Source organism: Sminthopsis crassicaudata, chromosome 2 (assembly GCF_048593235.1).
Source record: "Sminthopsis crassicaudata isolate SCR6 chromosome 2, ASM4859323v1, whole genome shotgun sequence".
NCBI classification, from domain to species: domain Eukaryota; kingdom Metazoa; phylum Chordata; class Mammalia; order Dasyuromorphia; family Dasyuridae; genus Sminthopsis; species Sminthopsis crassicaudata.
The window spans coordinates 101,850,699-101,861,424 of NC_133618.1; the positions used below are offsets into that span (position 1 = coordinate 101,850,699).

Sequence of the window (10,726 nt, forward strand, 5' to 3'; positions counted from 1 at the left end):
TTTATGTCTGTCTATGCTGAGCTGAGCTGAACAAAGGCTTCACTATGATGTTTTTCACACTGCCTCCTCGAGAGTCAGTCTCAATGCATTTTCTAAAAGTTTGGAGGAATTTTTGAAGAGGTGGCTCACTGTACTGCTTCCCACCATTCTATTATAATATCTCCATCTCTCAAGACCCTTATTTTAAAATAATAGCTTGAGTAACTATAGTAATTTATTTTTTGATAAATCCAAAGAATCTAGTTTCTGGGTTAAGAACTCATATTTGACAAAAATTTCTGAGAATACTGAGAAAAAGTATGTTAGAAATTAGCCATAGACCAACAACTCATATCCCATACTAAGATAAAGTGGAAAGGGGTACATGAATTAAGCACAAAGGGTTACATTATAAGCAAATTAGGAAAGCAAGGGAGAATGTACCCATCAGATATTTGGAGAAAGAAAGAATTCGTTACAAAACAAAAAATAGAAAACATTATCAGATACAAAATGGATAATTTTGATTACATTAAATCTTTAAAAGTTTGTTTAAACAAAACCAATGCAGCCAAAATTAGAAGGGAAGCAGAAAGCTGAGAAACCATTTTAATAGCCAATGTTTTCTGATAAAGACCACATTTCTAAAATAAGAGAGAACTGAGTCAAATTTCTAAGAAAATAAGTCATTCCGAAGTTAATAAGTGGTCAAAGGATATGAACAATTTTCAGTTAAAAGAAATTAAAGCCATCTATAGTCATATGAAAAAAAAATGCTTTAAAGCACTATTTATTAGAGAAATGCAAATTAAAACAACTCTGAGGTACTACTTGAGACCTATCAGATTGGCTAAGATGACAGGAAAAGATAATAAGTGTTGGAAGGGATATGGGAAAACATTGTTGGTGGAATTGTGAACTGATCCAACTATTCTAGAGAGCAATTTGAAAATATACCCAAAGAGCTATAAATCTGACATACCCTTTGATCCAGCAATGCAAAGGGATGATAAAAGAAGGGAAAGAAGTCACATGTGCAGATGTTTGTAGTAGCTTTTTTTATGGTAACAAAGAACTGGAAAATGAGTGGATACCATAAATTGGGAAATGACTAAGTTATGGTATGTAGAAGTAATGGAATAGTATCATTCTGTTTTTAAAAATAATGAACAGGCTAATTTTTGGAAAGCCTGGAAAAATTTACATGAACAGATGCTGAGTGAAGAAAACAGAACTAAGAGAACATTCATTGTACACAGTGACAAGATTATGGGATGATCAACTGTGATGGACTTGGCTCTTCTTAGCAATTTAGTGATCCAAGGCAATTCCAATAAACTTTGGATGGAAAATGCCATCCACATTCAGAGAAAGAATTATGGAGACTGAATGTGTATCAAAACATACTATTTTCATCTTTTTTTTCTGTAGATTTTCATTTTTGTTGATTTTTCTCTCCCAATATGACTCATATGGAAATATGTATATAAAAAAAAGAATGTACATGCATAAGTTTAAAATAAATTAATTAAAATACTGTACTTTGGCAGATATATAATTTAATTGCTGTGTGTACCCACATACTCCTTATAAAGCCTTTCCATTCAATAAATATTTATAATGACACTGAGTACTCAAAAGGAGGGGAAAAAAAATCAAATAGTTGTTTCTCTCATGGAGAAAACAAAAACCAGATAAACAATATATGTCCATACATACATACTACACACACATACATACATAAAGAATAACTATTTCACATGATTCTGTGACCTCATCAATATGCAATGATGGGAGATGCCAATCTATCCATTCCTTTCCTTCCTGCACATTTGTCCATGTTCTCTTAAGTTCTTGCTAAATAATACAGTCAATTCAGGAGAACCTTTCTTGATTTCTCCTGACATCAAAAGTAGAACATGTGGGCTGCCCACCACAACTTATTCCTTGTCATTAACACAGGATCAGGCCATCTTCTTTTTCAATTAGTCAATAAATATTTCTTAAGTACCTACTATGTGCCAAGTACTCAGCTAAGTGCTAGGGATACAAGACATGTAAGATATAGTTCTGACTCTTAAGGAGCTCACAGTCTAATGGGGGAAATAAAATACCAAACTATGTTCAAACAAGCTATCTGCAGGATAAATTGAAAATAATAAACAGAGGAAATGCACTAGAATTTTCCATTATACATTTCCCTTTATTACTACTTTTTCAAATTCTTCATTGGTTATATGTTGCAGCATGCTTATAGCTACTATATACTTCTCCATTAATCTCTGTGTGGTACTCAATTTCAATTCTTTGGAAATTACTATTTTCGATATCATATCTAAATGATGCTATTAGAAAAATGTTAATAATGTGGTCCTTTGTTTTTCTAGAAAAAAAAATTAACTCATCATAAGACCTCTGCAATTTCCTAAAGATAATTAAGATTGCTCTCTTTATAATTGTAGACCCAACTCACTATTCATTTGTATTGTCTTTTTCATAAGAGTTTATGTATGTGTGTGTGTGTGTGTATGTATGTGTGTATACACACTAATAGACAAGCTCTAAAATATGGTTGTCCATCCAATTGCTTTTTAAAATCTAGACAACAAACATTCTTCAAGAAGTCTTCCCTTTGTGGAAGGTCAGGCTAAACTCTTTTGAATGGTTACAGATTTCTTCCAGGAGGCTCTGAAATGGTATAATATAATCAGAACCATGACAGTTAACCAAACCAAAGTCAAGTCTTGAACAACTACCACTGCAAGCAATTCTTAAGAAAAATGAAGGTATACTATTCCTTGATCATGTTTGGACCACACTATTATAATAAAGACACTTAAGTTACTACAGACTTAGTGTCACACAAAACAAATGACAAAGGAATTATTTTATAGATAAAATACGACAAAAGTGATAGCAAATAACACTTGTAGGACCAGAGGTCCTAAAAAATCAAAGGAGAATATGAAAAAGGGGGAAAGGAGGAAGAAAAATATTACTTCTAGACTTCAAACTCTATTTCAAAATAATAATCATCAAGACGATTCAATATTAGTTTAAAAAAATTTTTTAATGATCAACAGAATCAATATTCAAGTAAGAATCAGAAACAATTGAATTCAAAAGTCTTGATTTGATTAAATCCCAAAACAAACAATTCCTGCTCAGAACTGCTCACAAAACTGAAATGCATTCTATCAAAAAAACTTAGTTTGGGTCAATATTTTATAACCAATAAATTCTAAATGTATATATGGCCTAAATATTAAAAAGAAGATCAGACGAATTTAGAAAAAAATGTTGAGCTACTAGACAATTTGAGAAAGAGACAATAGGATGCATATGTTAGGCAAGTCAAATCACTACTACCACCACTCAAGAGACCCTATTGGGGATAGCCCCGGGGCCTGAACCCAAGACCCTGGCAATGCTCTTAGTCTGGGCCCCACAGTCATCAATGATGAACAAAATTCCTGTGGAGAAAGGAAGTCACTGAAGGTATCATCCATGTTGTACAGGAGGGGCCAGCTACCTCTATCAATTGTCACTGTCTCCTAAGGGATAGGCAGATAAATTTAGGTAAAGCTACAAGATGCCCTAAAGGAAAAAACAGAAGGTTCTATGCACCAGGCAAGTCAAATCACCACCACCATCTCCCACACCACACTATGTCAAAAGATCCCTGGGAATAAAAGCACACTATCTCCTCCCCAACTACTTACCTAGTTTTTAAATCAAACCCTACAGCCATCCCGGAGGGAAGCAATCCCTGTGGGAAAAGAATCAATCTTCCACATTTCTTACATCACTAACTGCTGACTAATGGCCAAAGACAAGAGGCCTACAAATAAATGAGAGCTTCCACTAGACCTTCAGACACATTTCCAGCGTGCTCTCCCTCTTCCCCCCCCCCCCACCATATCCATAACTAGGAAGTAAACCCTATATAATATAATCTGGCAACTGCTGCTTCAAGAATCTTAATCCTAGTTATTTTAGACTCAGAAAATAAAAGTTCTCACCAAATCACTGGTTATGCATTGGTTCAAAATCAAAAAACAATATTATTTTATAAGTGGAAATTACACTAAAGATACATTACCATCACTGTGTTGCTATACTCAAAAGACCAGAGCACCTTACCATGTAACTTTTCTCATTTACTATCCCTGATCTGGATTATAAAGTATTTTAAGTGGTTTTTCTGCCTCAAGCACCTCCCTTCTCCAATCTATCACCAAATAGTTACCAAAATGATTTCCTAAAGTGCAGATAGAACCATATGAACTCCCTCCCAACACAAATTCCTGTGGCTCTCTTTAACTCAAGTATCAAATATCAATTCAAGGGATTTACACATATTAATTGCTTAATAAGTGTTTTTTTCATTCATTCATTCATTCATTCATGGTTAACAGAAGAATCCTTAACTAAATAAGGATCAGAAGCAAGCATGCTATACAGGTAATTGCAATTACATAAAAGTAAAAAGTTTCTGCTAAAAGTCAACTCAAATAGAATAAAAAGGGAAAGTGATGAAGGGGAAATATCTTCAAAAAATTATCTTTGCAGGTCTGGGCTGTAAGAGAAATGTAAAATTGACAAAATATACAAGTTTAAGGGACATTCACCAATAGACACATAGTCAAAGGAGAGGAACAATTAATCAGAAGAAATGAAAAGTATCAACAAATATGAAAAAATTATTTAAATCTCTAAAAAGAGAAAAATAAAAATTAATGTCATGGACTTTATCTCACAATCAACATTTTGGAAAATATGAAAAATAATAGAAAATGATAAATGTTAAAAGGTATGAAGAAAGAGCAGAAACATTATTAGGGCACTGGCCCAATCATTCTAATAATTTAGAACTATACCAATAATGTCTTTGAACTTGTACATTCTCTTTCACCTGGCAATATCACATTACTATAAATAAGTTCAAAGATTGATGAGGAGTAAATCGGAGGCTCTAAGATGAGATGGATCAGCTCTTCTCCTACTGGGTTTGATTTACCTCTCTCTCTCCAAAGTAACCAAGGTCGGGTTCGGTAGGGAATGAATTCTCTACTCAATGCTGTATCAAAACAGTCTTTATTGATAGTAAAGGGATAGACAGACATTTGGCCTCCAGGAAGGCCAAACTGCCTGGCAAGGGGATGCCAGTTGATGGGCACAAGACTGGTATAAACCGAGTGCGAGGATTCCATTTCTTAGACCTTCCTTTTATACATAACTAGGGTCATAAAAACAAAGTTTGCACAAAGATGTTATCCAAGAGGTTCCGGAGATATTTGTAAATAAGACAGGAATTTCTCTTAATCATTTGTATCTCAAATTATCTCCTTTAACCTCTCCTCAGACAAGAATTCCTGTTAATTATTTTTATCTTAAACTATCTCTTTTTTGACCTTATCAAGATGACCAAAGACAGAGGAAAAGATCCCAGAAATCCTAAGTATTTATATCACTATTTTTTGTAGTAACAAAAAACACAAAGCAAAAGAGCACCCACCAATTGGTTAACTGTTGTATATAAATATAATGGAATGTCTCTGAAACCCATCTTTTCAAAGATGAAAAATTTAGTTAAACTTGAGAAGATTTACATGAACTGATATTATCAAGATTAGCAGAATCAGAACTTACTCAATGTGAAGAAAATATGAAGAAAAACAATAATCAAAGACATCAGAACTCTGATCAATGGCCAGTCATGACTTTTGAAGTTTCTATAATTAGTTTCAAGTAACACACAGATGATCATACACAGCCAATGTGCTGATCTGTTTTGCTCCTGTTACAAAAAAGGACGCTACTCTGAGCAGAGTGAAGAGACAAATATTGGGAAATAACAGCAATATTTTTTTTTGAAAGAGCATCAATTTTCAAAAAAGGAAAAAAAGCCAATAACTATTGAATATATGAAATATTATCATAACTTCTCTTACAAGATGCCTCTAAACATACAATATTTCTTATATAAGAATATTTTTCAAAAACACCAATGAGGGCTAGTAAAATCACCAGATGTCCTTACATATCTTGTATCTATCAAAAATATAGGTAGGAATGGGATAAATTCTTTTAATTTAGACAATAAATTAATTAGTTTCAATTTGCATTCTACTTTTAAGAAAGTTGATTTTTTTTCTTTTTCTGAAATTTGCAAAATCAGTTATTCCACAAAATTATGAAATACAAAAATATTTGGTTCTTCCCAATAGCAAATAATGATAAAATTGAAATATCTTCTGTAATATGTGATACCATATAAAAGAGGAAAGAAAAGTAAAATGCTAAAAATAAAAGTTTTATACTGTAAGGTGATAGGCTGCAATTTTTCCTCTTGCTAACAAAACTCAATTTCTAATAGTTTTTTCTCTACCCTAAAATATTCTAGCTCTGCATAGGTGATTTTAAATGGGAAAATAATTAACAAAGAAGATCTTTACCACTCACAGATTTCATTTTTACCAATGCTTTGCAATTATATTTGGCGATTTGTAAAACCTTGTGAACCAATTTAAATTTGTTTATTCAGTAATTCTAGAAGATTTGGTTGTATTATAAAAGTTTTTTATAGATATCTTCCCCAATAGAATGTAAGCTTCTTGAGGGAAACAACTGCTCCTTCTTTATCTTTGTAGCCACAGCATCTAGAATTGTACTTGAAACATAATAGGTATGATAAATATTTTTTCACTGATTTATTTGATATCTGATAAACCAGAGAATAAGTAACATTAACATATAGTGTTTGGGGGAGGGGGGAAGAAGAGTCAATATGACAGAGTAGAGGAAGTACTATAGTCAACCTCTCCCAATATTCCCTCCCAAACAATTTTAAAATATTTCAAATCTAATTCTGGAATAACAGAGTCAACAAAAGATCAGAGTGAAATGTTCTTTCAGCCCAAGAGAACTTAGAAGGTCAAAAGGAAAGGTCTATGACATGAAATATGGAATAAGGAGTGGGAACCTAAATGGATGCAATACTAGTGATGGAGTTTGATGGTAGTGAAGCAACAGCTTCAGAAATTCTCAGGTTAGAAATGGTAAAAAGAAACTTTCAGAAAGACTACACTGAGCACAGGACATGACACTTTATGGCAACTATGTTGCCTACCCCCATTTGCTATCCCAAAAGAGCAAGAACCCTGAATAGTACTGCTTGCTTCCAATGCCATGGGACAGGTGCACTGAGGAACAATATCAATTGTAATTCCAAAGGAACAAAGACCCTTCCTTGATAAGGAGAAAAGAGTACAGACCAGAAGAGTAGAAACAATGACCACACTACCTTAAAAGCACTAAAAACTTCCAAATCTTTAGAACAGGTTTGAAAACAGAAGTATAAAAAAGCTTAAAGCTTGGAACAATGTTCTCCAATCCCATCCCACCCCAGGAAGTGAGCCCAACTTTAACATAAAGTTCAAAGTCAAGAAATAGGCTGGAAAAAAATGAGCAAAGAACCTAAACACAAAAATCTACTATAGTGACCAAAAAAATAATAATAATAATAATTCACAAACTTAAAAGAAGACAATCATGTCAACATAGCTACAAGCAAAGCCTAAAAAAAAAAAAAAAAAAAAAAAAGTGAGTCAGAGACAAGTCCAACAAGAATTTCTGACAAAAGCTTTAAAAAATGGTTTTCAAAATCACATAAGAATAGCAGAGAAAAAACTGGAGAAAGACATGAAAGTGACACAAAAAAATTATGAAATGACAATGGTTTGGTAAAAGAAACACAAAAAATGCTGAAAAAATAATCTTAAAAACAAAATTGGCCAAATGGGAGAAGACAGGTACAAAACTCACTAATAAAAATAAATCCTTAAAAAAAAAAAAAAAGAATTAACCAAATGGGCTGGGAGGAAAATAACTCTTTAAAATAAGAAAAAAAAATCCTTAAAAATTAGAAGTGGAAGCTAATGACTCCACAAGACATCAAGAAACAATAAAACAGTCAACAGAATTAAAATAGAAACAAAGTATATCATCAGAAAAACAACTGACCTAGAAAGCAGATTAAAGAATTATTGAACTAACTGAAAGTCACAATCAAAGGCACTGGATATCTTATTTCAAGATACTAAAACCACAGGGAAAAATAGAAACTAAAAGAATCTACCAATCACCATCTTAAAGAGATCCCAAAATGAAAATTTCCTAGAATACCACAGTCAAATTCCAGAGCTCCCAGGTAAAGAAAATAATTCAAGCAGTCAGAAAGAAACCATTCAAACACCATAGAGCCATAGCCAAAATCACACAAAATATAGCAGAAAAGAAATGGAGGGCTTGAAATATGATATTCTGGAAGGTAGAGGAGCTAGGAGTACAATCAAGAATCACCTACCCAGTAAAACTGAGTATAATCTAACAGAAGCAGAAATTGTTATTTAATGAAATAAATAACTTTTAAACATTTCTGATAAAAAAAAAAAAAGACCAGAGATAAATAGGAACCTTACATTCAAACACAATTTAAGATTCTAGAGAAGTATAAAAAAATAAACATGAAAGGGAAATAAGGGACTCAATAAAATTAAACTCTTTATTTTCCTATAGGGGAAGATGATACATGTAACTCCTGAGTACTTTTTATTAGTACTTGAGTCTACATAGCCGAAAGCTTGGTGTAACTCAATTATGTTGGCATAATTTTAAAAAATAAATAAATAATTTTTGGTGAGAAAGAGAAATGCACTGGGAGAAGAGGAAAGGGAAAGGAAGGATAGGAAAAATTATCCAACATGAGAGGTAGACAGGAAGAGTTCTACAGTGGAGGGGAAAATGATGGGGGGGAGGGGAGGTCTGGATGTGCACTTGAATTTCATTCCAATCAGAACTGGTTCAAAAAGGACACAGACAGGGAAAGAGAGAGACTGAGACAGAGACAGAGAAAGAGAGGGAGATTGTACACAGAAATCTATCATACTCAACAGGAATTTAGTATTAAGTACACAAATAAATATGATTTTTTTAAAAAGGAGATCTAGTTAAGAATCAAAGTAATCAAAGAAAAATAAAAATTAAGAAACATGAAGGAAGATGGTCTAGCAATTCCAGATCTCAAACTGTATTACAAAGTGGTATCCACCAAAACTAGGTACTGGCTAAGAAATAGAATAGTGAATCACTAGAATAGATTAGGTACATAATACAACAGTACTAAATGACCACAGTAATCCAGCATTGGGCAAAACCAAAGATCCAAATTTTTGCAACAGGAACTCACCATACAACAAAAACTGCTAGGAAAACCAGAATACAGTATCTTACACTATGTACTAAGATAAGGTCAAAATGGGTTCATGATTTAAACATAGTGATAACTTAAGTAAATTAGAGGAGCATGGAAAATTTTATTTGTTGAATCTATGTATAATGATTGTATAATGTATAACCAAATGAGATAAAAAAGCATTATGGGATGAAAAATGGATAATTTTGATTACATTAAATTATTTTTGTCCAAAACTACTACCACCACCACTACCACTATAAGATTAAAAAGCAGGAAACCAAGGAAAAATATTTTATATCAAAGTTCTCTCATAAAGGCCTCATTTCTCAAATATGTTAAACATAAATCAAATTTACAAGAATTTGAGTCATTCCTTAACTGATAAATGGTCAAAGGATATGAAAAGGGAGCTTTCAGGAAATCAAAGCTATCTATAGTACAGAAAAAATGCTCCATCACCAATGATTAGAGAAATGCTAATTTTAAAAAATCTAAAATACCATTTCATATCTTTCAGATTGGCTGAAAAAAGGAAAACGATAAATGTTGAGATGATGTTGGGAAAAATTGGATACTAATGCACTGTTGGTGGAGTTATGATCCGATCCAACCACTGTGGAGAACATTTTGGATTAACTATACCCAAAGAACACAAAGAGCTCTGCCCTTTGTGTGGAGATGCCAGGAGTCCACTGTGCCCAAAAGCCTTATTTTCCTTAGGGATAAAATGAAAATGATAATGCCTGAAGGGTCTATCTTACAGAATTGCTTTGAAGATTAAATGACATAATGCATGTAAGTCCCTTTGCAAACTTTAAAGTTGTTTATATAAATGTTAACCCTATGAGTGAAAAATATTTTATTATTTCTGTTTTATAGTTGAAGATGGTCCAGAGGTCAAGTGATATCTCTATGATCCTGATGTTCATAAATACCAGAGCTGGAATTTAAGCCTCAGTTTCTTGAATGCACGTTCAAACCTCTTCTCTACGATATTTTAGTGTTAAAATGTTGCATTTTTTTATGAAGGGGTGGTCTCTTGGTCCTGACTTTTAGTTGAAAGTGGTCTTGTACTAGTTTTTATTTAATTAAACATTTTCACAGAACTCCCCCCCCAAGCATTTATTTTTTTCTCAATTATATGTAATATTTTTAACATTCTTCTTTATGTAAATTCCCATTTTTTCCCTTTTATTCCCTACCCACTTGAGAAGGCAAACAATTTTATATAGCTTATACATGTGCAGTTATGAAAAACATTTCCATATTAGCTTTGTCGTAAAAGAAAATTCAGCAAAAACAAACAAAAAGAAACCAAGAAAAAACAAAATATAAAAGTATGTTTCAAAGTGTATTCATACTCCATCAGTTCTTTCTCTGGAGGTGAATAGTATTTTTCACCCTAAGTCCCCCTTCTCCCTTCGGAGGGGAAAGGGGAGGGAGGCCAACCAATAAAGCTTATAGTGCCAGGTAGAAGAGGGGGAGGCG

At 32.9% G+C, this 10,726-nt stretch overlaps 1 protein-coding gene across 8 annotated transcripts in view; it reads right to left on the reverse strand.

The window, feature by feature from the left end:
* The window catches only part of LOC141554703 (ankyrin repeat and SOCS box protein 3-like), a 437,022-nt gene that overhangs the window by 77,874 nt on the left and 348,422 nt on the right, over positions 1 to 10,726 (reverse strand). The gene's annotated exons all lie outside the window — the stretch shown is intronic.